This window comes from Fukomys damarensis, unplaced genomic scaffold (genome assembly GCF_012274545.1).
Source record: "Fukomys damarensis isolate Sample0158 unplaced genomic scaffold, DMR_v1.0_HiC HiC_scaffold_7, whole genome shotgun sequence".
Taxonomy (NCBI): Eukaryota; Metazoa; Chordata; class Mammalia; order Rodentia; family Bathyergidae; genus Fukomys; species Fukomys damarensis.
The window spans coordinates 34,027,606-34,043,338 of NW_022900919.1; the positions used below are offsets into that span (position 1 = coordinate 34,027,606).

At 35.6% G+C, this 15,733-nt stretch overlaps 1 long non-coding RNA gene across 2 annotated transcripts in view; it reads right to left on the minus strand.

The window, feature by feature from the left end:
• LOC104869072 overlaps positions 1–15,733 on the minus strand; it is a 25,410-nt gene that overhangs the window by 2,459 nt on the left and 7,218 nt on the right. For both annotated transcript variants that reach the window (XR_782184.2, XR_782185.2), the window contains exon 2: positions 1,246–1,365. This is a non-coding gene — a long non-coding RNA (uncharacterized LOC104869072). The remainder of the gene's footprint in view (positions 1–1,245; positions 1,366–15,733) is intronic.

Below are 15,733 nucleotides of genomic sequence, written 5' to 3' on the forward strand. Positions count from 1 at the left end.
TATAATGTGAATTTTGGAAACTTTAACTGTGCTGTCGACTTTGGAAAAAGTTATCCCAATTTACTGTGTTGAGTTGGTATTGTACAGAAATTAACAGCCATATTGGTCTAGAAATGTTATTTTTTTTCCATTTCTACAGAGGTAATGCACTGTATTAAATATGTAAGGTCATATCTACATGGGTTTGATTACAGAAACTAATAAAGTATTCTATAAATAATGAAAAAAAAGAATAATATAAGACTACAAGAGCAAGAAGCAATTTAAGTATGTTCAGGGACCATTTTCATCTTCAGAATTAAGGATTATTTTAATTTTACACCATTGCCCTTTCTCTTTTACTTTCCTTTTTAGTTTTATTTTAGGATTCCCTATTTTTAATGTTCATATAGAGATTTCTTTAACTGAAATACCGAATAGTTTCTCTGGTGTGAAAAACTATAATAGTACACAGGATCCTAATGAGATAATAATGTGAACTAGGAAGTAAAGGGCTAAAGGTGTAGGGAAAGTGAGAAGGTTGGGGAAAGGTAATAAGGGAGAGGAAAAAATATGAGAAAATGAAAAAATGGAAATAAAGTGTTTGTAGATGGGGAGAGGAGGAGGGGGTGAAGGGAGGGCAGGGACAAGGGGAAAAAAATGAGAATCAAGACCTGTCATGTAAAGGTACAGGATCCCCATAATGAATGTAATTGTATTTTATACTTAGATTGTACCAATGAACTCAAAAATTTTTTTTAAATTAAAAAAAACTTATAGGTGAATAAAATTGGATCTGAATGCATAAGTTTTCCAGTTCTTGCATTATAATCATCAAATATGTGTGAACCCTAGTGTCACACAGGAAGTTCAGCATAATATTGAATTTGCTGGTACAGCATGTCTGAATCTGCGGATTTCTCATCAAATGCTAAAGCTCCCCCAGGTTAGTATTACAAGTAATATGCAATATGCAAAGAATTGTCACATAAGCTGGTATTCATATCTCCCTCTCCCTCTCCCTCCCTCTCCCTCTCTGAAGAAGAGTGTTGAAAGCATTGGTTAACTTCTGCATTTTTGTGGCCAGATCAAAGCTATTAATTGAAGGATTTGGTGCCCCCCTCCCCTTATTTTGTTAGGTAATGGAGGAGGAGCTGTATCTCACAAACTACAAACCTAAAATGCCTAAATTGTGAACTCTGAACAGAATGCAGCAAGATTTCAAAGAGGAGATACCATCTTACCAGCACCTTCTTTACTCCTTACCAGTAACATCAAACTGGGCGCCTTTAGTATTTGATGAGGAATCAAAAGACCTGTATCTTCTACTTAACTTCTTTGTGTGACTCTGGACTTCATCCTTATAAGATGTAGCAATTGGAAAACCTATAAATGTTGAACAAATTATTCACCTCTATATTTCTCTTAGCAAAACACATCACAGTACTCACTCTTTGGTTGAAACTGCTGAGTTCCACACATTATATTTTCACAGTGAGTTAAGAGGGCTGTTTAGCACATTTCTTTAAAGTGCTCCTTAAAATGCTAGTTGTCTTCTGAGGAGGTAAATGCATACTTATTTCCTGAGGCAGCTAAGCCAAACACTAAGAAAGGATACAGTCAGAATACTGCAACGCATCCTGTCATGTATCCCTTTGGACCAGGGATTTTTTTTCAGAAACATTGGAACTGCATTTCTCATTAAGGTCTTGTGCTGACTCACTTTTAAAACCATCAAAATAGATGTTAGGAGAAAACATAGAACTATAAACCAGGAAAGTAATTTAGAATAGTAAAACTATGATTTATGCTCAGTAGCCATAAATGCAGGGTAAATATTTATCCAGAGTCCTCTGTGGTGTTATACATTGCAGACAGCATTTCAGTGGGTTTCAAACACTAATGTCACATTTATTGACATCTTTCACTCAGAACACTAATAATTAAAGCAGAAAAAAACTCTACTTAAAGAAAAAACAAGAATGATCATCCTATTTGCTTCTCTCTGTTTTTTATAGATATGACTGAAACTCTTTGTTAGGTTACAACTGTGACTCCACACTAGGAAGGCTAATTAACTATAGCTAAATGTTTTTTCCTTTATCTTTCTCTTAAAATTACTCTTAGTTTTAATATGTGATACATACCTAATGGTTAAAATGTTCAAAAGCACAAAAGGGAATAGAAATTGCTAGTTTCAGGAAGGCAGCTTGGAGTTTCCGTGAATCCTCTCTCTTTTACTAAATCATCACCAAACAAGACAAACAGAAAGGTAATCTATTTAGACACAGATGGAGGTAATTAAAATGCTGAGAGTGAGGAGAAAGGACATCAAAGGTACTAGACAAGAGCCACATGTGAGTCACCACCCCTTCTTGATCTCCAAGTCGTGGTGTGGCTCTCTGTTCTTGCTCTTGTGCTGCCTCAGGAGATAATCTATGTGATTATAAGCACAAATTAGTACTTTTTCTGTAATCACACAAATTGTACCCCTTTACGTGCAATTCTGTCCTTAGATGATTTTAAAGGTTTCCTTTCTATATTAGTTCAAAGAGTTTTGCAAGTTTTCTTTAATAGCTACGTGGTATTTAATTGTATAGCTACCCATACCTTTTTCACCGAGTCCTGATCGATAGACCTGTAGGTTGTTTATAACAATTTGGTGCTGCAAGTAATGCTCCAAAGAATGAAGTTGTATATCCATCATTCCACACTTGCATAATGATAAAATAAATGCCTATAAGGGGAATTGCGATCTTAACGTGTATAATTTTGATATAAAATTTAATTTTAATATATCATTTTATGTTGCATAAACATTGCTTCAATTAATACTTTAACTGATGATGAAAGAAAAAGACTCTCCAAAATATCAATTAAGCATTTTTCAAACTTTATGATCTCTCCTAATCTGTTAAAGCTAATATCAAAATTTAATTGTGGCTTTCTTATTATAAGTGAAGATAGCACTTTTAATGTTTTATTCATTTTTTTCCTATTGAACAATCTATTACAAATGATTTGTAGAAACTCTGTGTTAAACTAATTAATCACCTGTGATATGAACCTCAGATATTTTTATGAGTTTGCTTTAGGTTTTGAACTGTTTTTTGTGAAATAGAACACACATATCAGGCATATACAATATAAAAATATACTACTTAATCAAATGAACAAATGCATAATTATAACCTAGATCAAGAGACGAGCCTTCTTTCTATTTGCACTCAAAACGTTTCTCCCCACAAAGGTAACCATTGCTTTGACTTTTCATTGTTCTTTTTCCTCTAGGCAAGCATCCTGAAACACTAGAATTAAATGGTTTTTGGTTTTTTTTTGGTCTTTTCTTTTTTCCATTTTCCTGTTTTGGTACCGGGAATCGAACCCAGGACCTTGCGCTGCCGGGCAGGCACTGCGCTGCTGAGCGACATCCCAGTCCCTAAATGGTTTGTTTTTGAAGTGTATGCAAATGGCATCATCTAGTCTTTTTCTTTTGAGTTTAGAATCTTTTCATTCAGTATTCGGTTTTTATTCAGCATTCAGTCACCCTGTTTTTGGGTGTAACCATAATTTGCTCATTTTGGGCATCCTGTGATCGATATTTTATTATATACCACCACACCAACATTTTATCATGTACTTTCAATTCTATTGTTGACAGGCATCATAAGTTGTTTTGCACTTTATCAATCTTTATTTTGTTTTATTTTAAGGTTAAGATCTGAATTTATATCATTTTTTATATATAAAATTTGTCCACAAAAATCAATTAAACTTATATATTATATTTATTGAATAAACCTCCCTTTCCCTAACCCAAAACTATAATATCTTTATAATATTGTTAGTTGTTATTTGCATATGCATCTTTATGGCCATCTATTATTTTTCTGTGATTCATGGATCACACCATTTAAATAATTTAAATAAAATTCTATATTATATTTGTATGGCATAGTCTCTCATTCCTTATTGTTTCCTTCTTAGTATTCAAGGGTATGTTTGCTTATTTTTCTTTTTTGCTCATTGTGTTTATTGGTACATTTTAGATCATGCATACTTTTGTTAAGTTTATTGTATTTGTGACTCTACATAATGTCTATTACATCATATCTTTTGATTATTTGAATGCATAAAGGCTATTGATTTTTTCCCTTACTTTGGTGTGGCATACCGTTTGAATTTTAAAGTGTTTTTTTCTCTCATTGAGTATATTGGTACATTTTAGGTATACAGTACAGTTGCATTCACCATTGGGATCTTGTACCTTTACATGAGAGGTCTTATTTCTCAATTTTTGCTCTTGTCCCTGCCCTCCCTTCACCCTTCCCTCCCCATTTACAAACACTTTTTTTTCCATTTTTATCTTTTCCCTTACTGCCTTTCCCCTACCCTTCTCACTTTCCCTACACCTTTAGCCCTTTTCTTCCTATTTCAGATTATCAATTATCTCATTAGGATCTTATGTACTATTATAATTTTTTACCAGAGAAACTATTCGGTATTTACACACGTGTGACTTATTTATTTCATTTAGGAGTATATCCTCAATATGTATCCATTTTCCTATGAATGACTCTGATTTCTCATTCTTTATGGCTGAGTAGTATTCCATTTTATAGAAAAACCACATCTTCTTTATCAAGTCTCCAACTGATGGGCAAATGAGGTGTTTCCAAGTTTTAACTATTACAAACTGTGCTGCTATAAACATAGGTACACTTAAAGTATTTTTGAGAGTTTTGAACTAGAGTCCAATTTTCCATATAAACATTTGCACATAACTATTTCATTTCTTGTTTTTTCTCTATATTTTTCTTAGGTTTTGTTGGAATTTCTGGAGCAATATTATGATAGCATGATAGCAACATTATTATCTTATCCATATATATATATTTTAGTCCTGGGGATCGAACTTGTGTCCTTATGCAAGGCAGGTGGTGGAACCACTGAGCTAAATCCCTGGCCCCTCATTCCTGATATTAATTAGAATGGATTCTAGTGTTTCTTCAATAAATTTGGGATGTGATTATTTATGTTGAAGAGTATTATTTTATTCCTACTTTATTGTGTTTCTCTTTTAAAAACAAGAGTAGATTAAATTTATACAAATCAAAACTTACATGGCATGATGAATATTCACTTTGGGTCTTTTATATGATAAATTATATTAATGAATTTTTTATTATTGACACTTTCTTGAATTTCTGAATTCCATGTTGTAATTCTGTGTCACTTTCCAAACACACTATTACATTTTGTTGGAATTTTTCAAAAATTATTTCTCTTGGGCCCGGGATTTAGCTCAATGGTGCTGCACCTGCCTTGCATACAAAAGGTCCTAAAATCGAACACCACTACTGGGGAAAAAAAAAAATCGCTGGAGAGCACTGATTTGGAGCTTTATTTTTTATATTAACTTTAAGCATTTTGTTAGCAATGTTACAGTATTTCCAAAGAAAGAATTTTCAAGTTTGTAAATCTTATCTTGTGCTTTAGACAATTTAAGATACTAATGATTTTAATTTGTTCTTCAAAATTTAATCAACATTCCCTGGGAAATCATCTATGATATTTTTGCTTTTGAGGAAGTCAGTTCTTTGAAATATCCTCCAAACTGCCACTTTCCGATCCCTACAATTTCCTCCCCATATTTTGCTTAGATTCTCTGAGTTTATAGGAATTTTTAGCGGTGACCACAGCAAATCATTTAACAATACAGAAATTATATGTTTAGAAGAATTGTTGACAGCTCTTTGAGCACTTTACATTTCCTTGTTTGAGCTTTTGTGGAGTTAAATATACAAAAAAAAATTTAAAATATGTTCCACAGTGCTTCTAAAGCAAGTGTAGGAGAGCGTCATGACTATAAATGTGCTGTTGATTTCCAACAATGGAAATGGGCAGGAAGACTTTAGTGACAGGAAAAGACAGGGAAGCTTTTCAAAGATTGTAAAAAACCTTGAAGATCCTTTGTAGTTCACAAAAATAGAATCTCATCAGTGAGAAAGTTACTTGGCAGAAAGCAATCTCCTCACCATTTATTGTTCTACAACTTAGCCTCTCACCCTTGAGGATCACAAATTTCTGGATCTTCTTACAATGCTGTATGTCATTGTAAATATAACACACTGACCCTTTGTAGCCAAGGGTATCTCTCTTATCATCTTGGATTATGGGCTCATACTCATAGTGCTGATCTTGTGTGCTGCTCAAAAATGCCTGCAGCTGAAAGTTAATCAGACAGTAGGGAGTGAAAGGCAAAAAGCAGAGAAAATAAATCATTTAAAAACACCTACTATGTATATGGCAGGATAAATCTTTGTACGTGTTCTGCAGTTTAATTTTTACCACTTCAATTGCACAGAGAACTAAAACATTTAGTAACATTAAATGTCTTTCCTAAAGTCATTCTCATTAATGCATATCTGAGCTACAACACGACCCCACTTTCTTTCTGCTATAGTATTGTGTAAGCTGAATGAGAAAAGGAAGAGTATGTGTGTAGAGGGGACCCAACTGTTCTTAGAGTAACATATCAACCACCCTAAGGAAAGGGGTTAAGAAATTTTATAGATAACTAAAGCTAAGGTCATTACATTTTCTGATCTTAGCCAATTATCTTAGTTCCTGTTTTATCAAGACTTACCACACTGGGGAGAAACTACCATTCTTACTAGTTTCTATTTTAAAGTTGTCAGGCACATTTTAAAAGAAAGAAAATTATGATTTTGTTTTTAACAACTATCTGGTCAGAGTGGTAATTTTCTAGGTTGGCAGTTAGTTCCTGAGTGTGAAGTTTGCTATTTTGGTCTGATTTAAACATTGGCCAACCATCCGCAAGAAATTGGCAGACACTTCTCAGAAACCTTTGCTGGGAACAGGTAGGCTTCACAGCAGAGTACAAAAGGCACCCTATCCAGATGGTTTCAGGAACTAAATTTCAGCAAGGAAACAATTCGAAACAGAGCAACACTAACCACAGCCCACTTCTTGCTGGACTAAAAGAAAACAAATATTTCAATTTTCTCATTAATTGGCACATAACTCAAACTTTATTCCATTAGTCTGTGTATTTGTAAGTGTAGTTTTATGAACAAAATTATCCCATTTTTATGATCTTGTGAACAGCATTTTTAAAGTTAAAAATGTGTTTAGGAATTTTGGAAATTTGTCTCTTGGTATCCGCAGTATGCATATTAAAGACCTTGAAAAATCTTAAAATAGAAACTTGATTAACTTTGTTTGAAGAGGCAATTTCAAAATGATATTGGACCCACAGTTTTTTTTTTCATGGATCAGCATCAATTTCTCATATCATTGTATATTCTGTGCATAGGTGTTTTCTCTAAATCAAGGGTTAGCAAACTATAGCCCATGAACCAAGTATACTCAGAAACTGTGAACGCTACAGCTAAGAATGCTTTTCATATTCCTAAAAGACTGTAAAAAAAATGCAGAAATGTACGTCATGATCATTTGAATTTTAAATGTGATCAATAACCTCTTAAACTTTGTATTCTCTGCTTCTTTACAGAAAACTTTGACCTATTTTTGTTAATCTAAATTAAAAACAGTAACATAATTTAATTTAATACATAACACTGATTAAAAGTTATGTAAAGAAAAAAGCTAATGGTTTGTATTTTAATTTAAATATTATTCCTTTCATAGTGAGGGCAGGGGACTGCAATACTGATTATGCCCAAAGCAGGCTGTAAGCAGTGCAGGCTGTAAAGAACTAACCCTTCAATTGGCTTGCTTACAGAAGCGAATCCAGCCAAAGCCTTCCTGCTGAGGTCAGAGTAACTCACACCCAAATTCCATTCCCACAACTAAAACCTACGTACGTAGCCAGAAGGACTATGCTCTAATTACAACCCTATATTTTGTCTATTCTGTTCCTAAATTGAGACTGCTTTGTCTTATACTTTAGGAGTCTTACTTTCCTCAGTTTCCATAGAAACCTCAGAACCACGCATCTTTACATGTAGCCGTAAAGCTTGCCTTCATCGCAACTGATTATCAATAAAAATCAATGGCTTGGACCGGCCAGCACCTTTTTCAGTTGCACAGGCACTGGTTTTTCTGGCTCCCTGATCTCTGTCTCTCTTAGTTCTATCTTTTAACTTTTTTTCCTCAGGTTTGCTTCGTACACTAAGCAGGAGACTGGAGTCTACTATATATGTTTCTGGTAATATTTCAGGGATTTTCAGTAGTGAGAAAGTTTAAAATTCTCTTCTAGTTGTTTTGAAATATACAATACATTATTATTACCTATAGATACCATGCTATGCAACAGGACAGAATTTATTCCTCCTAAATAAAACCTTCTTATCTATTGACCAAATAATCCCTTTTCCCTGTGATGTCTTCCAACAATTCTACTCTCTGCTTCTATAAATTAAATTTTTTAGATCATATGGTTATTTGTCTCTCTATGCCTGGCTTATTTCACTTTACAAAATATCTTCTAGTTTCACTTGTATTGTTAAAAGTGACAGACTTTCCAGTGTGTTCTTGAAGTCTGAATAGTATTCTTCCCTGTATACATTATGTACCACATTTTCAATCTATTCATCTGTTGATGCTTACCTAGATTTTTTTCCACATTTTAGGTAGGGAAATACTGCAATGAATATAAAAGTGCCGATGTATTTTCAACTTACTGTTTTTAATTGTCACATATAGTAATTAGTCTAATTTGATTATTCCACTGTGTACATAAGTATCAAAACATCACATTGTACCATATATAATTATATGTCAATTAAATATAAAATAAATTTTGAAAAATTATTCCTTTAATAATTCAAACTTTAATTTTTGAAACAAAAAGCATGTTAGTGAAAAGTTTAGAAGGTTTAGAAGTCTCTTAAAAGCTTAAGTCTTCACATTTAGTGTGCACATTCAGAAGCAACATTTCATTGGAAAAAATAAAGATAAACTTTAATCTCCTCAAGGTAACTTTGAGAGAGTGGTGCACACGTGTCAGCACTCGGGAGGATAGAAATAGAGGCCAGCCTGTGCTGCATACTGAGCTTAAGGCTAAGCTGAGCTGCGTCATGAGACCTGATCTCAAATAATTCAATTAGTAAATAAAATAAATGAGAAAACAAATTTTTAAAAATCCACCTTTGAATCCTATGTCCAATGAAGAATTTCTGTCTTCATAAAATCATGTATCATCTCCTATAGTCACTTATAACATAAGCAGGTTGAGCTAATTGCTTAGCTTAAGGGGTGAGAGTTTCAAATTAACTGATAATTTAAATACTTTAGGTTCACAAGATGAACTGCAACACAGCCCTGTATTAATTGTACAACTGGAAAAGTAGCTTTGAAACTTTTTCAAGACACGGGTCCCTTGGTTAAAGCCTCCCTTTTGAGATGTGAAATGTTTAGGTACAAGGAGGGTCCCATATGTATAATTTAATAGATCTTCCAGGGTTTTCTTTCTGCTCTTTTCTCTTCCCTTCGCTTTGCACTACTATGTAACCAGCTCCAAGATCTCTTCCCTTAAATCAACAAGTAAAGTGCCCATGTCTTCCTATGTCTTATGGTTCTGTGAATTGAGTGGGATTTATGGGTAGTTATCATTTTGGATCTTTCATGCAAAATAGCTACACTCTGCAGGCACATCTGGTTTGCTAACGGCTTATCTTAGCTGCACATTTTAGAGGAATAGTTTCTAACTTTTGGACCCAAGGGGTCAGTTTTTTGGAGAACAATATTTGTACTTACTGGTGTAGGGAAGTGGTTTTGGTATAATTTAAGTCAATTATATATAATATATACTTTATTTCTATAATTATTACATTGTACTATATAATTAAATAATGATACAACCCAACCATAGTGAAGAACCACTAGATGATCCCACCTGGGGGGTGTTGGAAGCCAGTGACACTCAAATTGTGTTGATATGTTCAGTCTCCTTTATAATGCCACTTTGGTAGCAGTGACTGCAGAAAACCCTACTTTACAAAGACAGGATATTGGAAATGTAAGCAGGGTTTTCAGTACTTTTGTGGCATTACCATAATATTCTATCTTGACTTTATTTTTTAATAGTTCCTACCATATGTGTGCAGTACATAGTGACTACGTTCCTCATAAGGTACATAATCCATTTTAATTACTTTTTCCTTTCCCTTCCCTCTGTCATCTTGCATCCCTTATTCCCCTCTCCATTTGAACATATTCTTCTACTTCACAATATCTATCACCTCTTTTGGTCCTTATTTTTTGCTTTTGGTTCCTCACACAAGAGAAACAATATGATATTTAAATATGTGTGTCTGATTTATTTCACTTAAATGTGTGGTCTCGAGGTGCATCCATTTACCTAAAAATGTCTCAAGCTTATGCTTTGTTGTAGAGTAGTATCAGTGTGGAGATTCCTCAAAAAACTGAAACCAGAGATTCCATTTGACCTAGATATTCCCCTTCTTGGTATCTTCCTGAAAGAGTTAAAATATACCACAGTGATATATACACACCTGTGTTTATAGCAGCACAATTTGTAGTAACTAAATCTTGGAAATAGCCCAGATGCCAATCAACAGATTAATAAAGAAAATGTGTTTTATAAATACAATGGAGTACTACTGTATCTTGACTTTAAGCCAGAAGGTATGGAGATTTGAAACTGTCTCAAGCATACTTGTAAAGCCACAACCATTTGCTGTCTCAAGCAGTTTATCCTCTTGTATCACAGGTGAAGTTGAATCATCTGGATTATTCACAAATGGGTCATGGACCATTCTTTTCCAGTTCAGTGGTCTTTTGTGTTTGGAAAATAATACTGAAACTTTTGGAAAGCTGAGATAAGTGATCATGCACCAGCTGGGAGAAAGAAGGCCCTGGAACAGTATCTTTCTAAATCTCTGGTCATTTTTGAAATGTCAAAAATCCCAGTTTAGTTTGTTACCCCCGTAAATTCAGTTTGGCTCTGAATGCATCTACTTTCTTTGCAAAACTGAACATAGTTGTTGCTCAATAAATGGGCAAGTTGAGTTCAGGGAGGAGATTGTCACACACGTAAGAAAGTTTGGGGACCCATTCTCTGTCTCTGAAATGTGCTGCCAGTGTTGACTGATTTTTAAAAGAAATATCTGGATTAGCTCTCATAGCTCAAAAACTCTGGCCAGTTATCTACCTTAGAAAATCCACCTCACTTCATTCTTTACGAGAAGTTGTGTGTGCTCTGTGCCCACCTCCTTACAGACCTGCACAGACTGATGTGAGATAGGACGTGCACCTCAATGTAGTTGGTAACTCTAATTGCATCCTGCAACATTATCGTTGAATTCAGGTGACGTTTTTAAGCTAGCCAGCATTTTTCTATTTCTCTGTGAATGACCCATTTCCCAGACTCCTATCTAGAAACAATTGCTTTGATTTGCAAATGTAAACAAGAGAGCCATCCAGTCATGGAAGGCTCTCCACCCTTCCATAGACTGGCACAAAATGACCAACTCAGGTGTCCAGATATGTAATCATGCACAGACTTGAATCATTCCACAGCTGTGGTGTAGGGTGGCAATACAAGTGTACATAACATACCTTCATACCTATCTTACTGAGAAATATATTGCAGAAGAACAGCATTGCTGCTTTGTTGTCAGTATTAGTGGACTATTAAATCATGCTTGGATATCATAGTGGCTCATGCATCCTCTGTAGCAATTCTGTCTCAGTTTCCTCTGTTATTTCATCAATTCTTCTAGTTAAGGTGCTATATGAAACAGGAACACGTGCCTTTCCTAAAATTTCATAACAAGTGTCCTTAGCAGCCAGCAGAATCAATTATTCAATTGTAAAGAGTTTCTTAGCTTTAGCAGTATGGTTAATCATGGGAATGATGCTTTCAGTGCATCCACAGTATATAGAGTGGTGGCCTTCCATGATTGTTTCTGTTCCTCGTATTCAAGGTTTTTTTTTCTTTTGAAACTCTCCAAAAGCTTTTCTTTTAGTATGTGGTGCTGCTTGGTATTCATGTGACAAAGAAGTCTTGAAGGTTTTACCTTGCTGCAATGAGCCCATAATTTAAATAGATCTCTTGGTAGCTTCTTTTAAATCTACCTTTTTTTTGTTGGCAGTCACAGAGTCTTCTGCTATCTCATCATCACTGGACACCCTGCCCCCAAACCCCTTCGAAGAAGCTGTCTAGTTTTCTTTGCTTTTCACTCATTTTGGCTCGTGGCCTTACCAAAACTGTGACTGACTGAGACAAATATGCAGTGTTGGAAATTGGTGCAGACAGAAATGGTAAGTTAAATAATGGGTGGACTACACTTGGCCTCAAATAAGTGTTAGAGTGTGGCTTAAAGCCCGACAACAGCTATAGCTGGAATATATCAACTCATTTGCCTCTATAAAGCCTGCTACCAGAGGTAGCTTAATTGTCACTTGTCCCTCACTGACTGGGTTTTTGACAGAGTCTGCAAGCAACTGATTTAGTGTGGTCACTGTGTAATCTCTTTCTTAATGTTAGTTTGTATTTGCAGCTGCTCTCCAGGGCTGGCATCACCTGCTCAACTCCACCTCAGATCATCAGGCATTAGACTCTCATCAGGAGTACAAACCTAGAGATCAGGCCTGAGCGTTTGAGGTAGGGCTGGTGCTCCAGTAAGAATCAAACTCCCGTACTCATCTGGAGAAAGTGCTTAGGCGGTAAGATGAGTTATGAGGAGTGGCCGTGAATACAGATGCATTTTTATTCTTTGGCACCCTGCTTACTTCCTCCTGTGTGACCTGCTTCCTGAAAGACCTAGGGGTAGGAGATCCCTGTCCTAGAGGGTTTACTCATGTGGGTAGCAGTTGATGCTGGTAGTAGACTGGGAGATCATCTGGGACTGCAGACTTCAAAATCTACAAGCATGTGGCTTAGACTCCATGAGGCTTAGACTTCTCCATGTGGCTTCATGTAGCTTGGACTTCTCATCACAGGGGAGCTGGATTCAGAACATGAGCATGCAAGAGGCCAGGAGGAATCTTGAAAGGACTTTGTCTCAGAATTCTAGAATGACATTTCTGTAGCTTTCCATTGGTCAAACAAGTCTGTAATTCAATTTTTTAAATTGAGTTTATTGGTACATTTTAGGTACACAGCACAGCTACATTCATCATTGGGATCCTGTACCCTTACATGACAGGTCTTGGTTCTCATTTTTCCCCCCTGCCCTCCCTTCACCCCCTCCTCCCCTCCCCATTTACAAACACTTTATTTCCATTTTTTCATTTTCTCTTATTTTTTTCTTTTCCCTTATTACCTTTCCCCTACCCTTTCCACTTTACCTACACCTTTATCCCTTTTCTTCCTATTTCACATGGTCAATTATCTCATTAGGATCTTATATACTATTATAGTTTAGTTCTAATTCAATTTTGCGGGTAGGAGAATTACCTCCCACATCTTGATGTGAAGGACAGCATAAGAATACAGGAAGGGAAAGACTTGGGTGTTCATCACCTTTGAGGTCCAGCTTTCGTATTTATTCATCTAAAATGATTTACCACTACAAGTCAATAGCAAATACAGTGATGAAACATCCCCTTTTTAATTTCTCATTGCAAGGCATTGAAGCTGATATCTATTTGCAGTAAGATAATAGAAACCAAAAGCTTAAGTGAATTCTAGTTTTCTTTTAAGAGGAATGGTGCAAGGTTGAAACTGCTTTTAATTTTCACAGAACTTTCTTATCATGTTTTACATGACTTTATTTACCATGGAATATAATCAAATCTGGATTATACTCTGTACACTGCTTCCGCAAATCCAAAATTGATGTGATTCTGCAAACAGAAGCAGTACACACAACCAGGCAGTGTGCTTATTGGGGGTGAGTATTCAGAGCTTATTTATTTACACAATTAATTTAAAGCTATATTTAGACAGACTGATTTATTGCTTAGGGACAATCCTGAAAGCAATTGATTTGATTAAGTGTATCTGTTCATTTATACAGCATGGTTGCATATTTTTTTCTGTTTTGTAACCTACAGTTGGGGGTAAATAGTGAGGACCATCAAGTCAGGGCTTCATGTTTTGAAAGATCTTAAATTTAGAACTGGAGATTTTTCTCCAAAGGAAATTATACATTCCGAGAGATATCCAGGTGCAGATGAAAAAGATATTCATTGTACAACAGTACAACAAGATTCTTGGTTAAATTCCCAACTTAAAAATTAATTAAAACTTGTAGTATGTGAGAATTAATTTTTCAGTGCTGGCTGTGGATCCCAGAAATGTGTGTATGCTAGGCAAGTGATGTACCACTGAGTTAAACCTTAGGCCCACACCTTTGTTTTACTAAAATCAAATCCTACCACTATCTTGGTTGATTTTTTTTTTTTTTTTTGCAGTACCATGGATTGAACACAGAGCCTTCATACTGAACTTTATTCCCATTTTTTTTTTTTAACTCTGTTATTTAAAGAAAGGTCTAGCTAAATCACTAAATTGCCCAGCCTGGGTTTGAACTTGGATCCTCTGGCTTCAGCCTCCCAGAGTGCTGGGAATACCATCCTGCCACACCACACCAGGCTGTGAATGGTACCACTGCATTGTTATGCATCCACGTGTGTGTGTGTGTGTGTGTGTGTGTGTGTGGGGGGTGTTGGGACGTGTGTGTGTGTGTGTGTGTGTGTGTGTGTGTGTGGTGTTTAGGGGGTGTAAACATGTGTATGTTATAGTTGTTATTTTTTCCAAAATTAACATGTCAAATTGGTCATGAATTTTGAACTCAATTTTGACCTTTATTTTCTTTGGTACATAGAGCAGCTCAAAAGATGGCAGTGCCTCATCTTGGCTTCAAGAAGCCACACATTTCTCTTTTAAGAGGTCTCCCCAACACACATCCTGCACTTTTAGTGACCAGAGCAATGATAGAAAAGGCTGCTCTGTCCAAAATTGGTAATACTCCTTTACTTTACATGTTTATCTTCTTAGCAGCAGATTTAAGGAATCTGTTTGTTGGGAAATCTAGCTCATCTGAAGAAAAAAAAAGCCTTTTGATATGTGGCTGCCACTGAGAAGTCAGCTTTAAGTTGGTCTCCACATTCATATAAAAGATGGAAGAGAGTATTAATAATTTCATGGGAATAAGAGACAGTGGCAACGGAACAGTGAGTGTAGAGAGAGGGATTTTCAAGAGGGAGAAGACCTCTAAGCCCAAAGAAATATATTACATCTTTTCCAGAATAAATGATTGTTAAAATGCTAGCTTTGGTAAATTCTATATTACACAACAATGCCTTTGTGTGTGTTCTTTTTGAGAAGCTCAGAACAAGGGCAATGAGATGACTGGCGATTTGAACCATATAACAGGGAATAATAACTGACTGAGGATGGGTTATAAAGTGAGACCCAGCAGGACAGAAAATGAACAGCCTGTGTCCCCGGCCCGCGACAGCATGAGCCATGCCTTGACGATGAGAAGCAAGAGGCAGGGATTTTTTTTTTTTTTTTTTTATATACAGGGAAAGTAACCTATCCTTATCATTGCTCCATCAATGCCAGGAAGCTTATCCCACACTTGGCTATGGAAAAACACAATCAGCATGGGCTTAAAACCAGTCTTTGGTACCTCACAGACCAGAGTCCATAGCCTGGCTCTTTCACTTGGTAAACTGTGACATTTGACAAGCTCCTTATCTCCTTCCTCAATTTCCCCAGAGGGCATCACGGTTAGTGATACATAACTTAAATGGTTTCCATGAGACGTATATATATATATCTATATATATA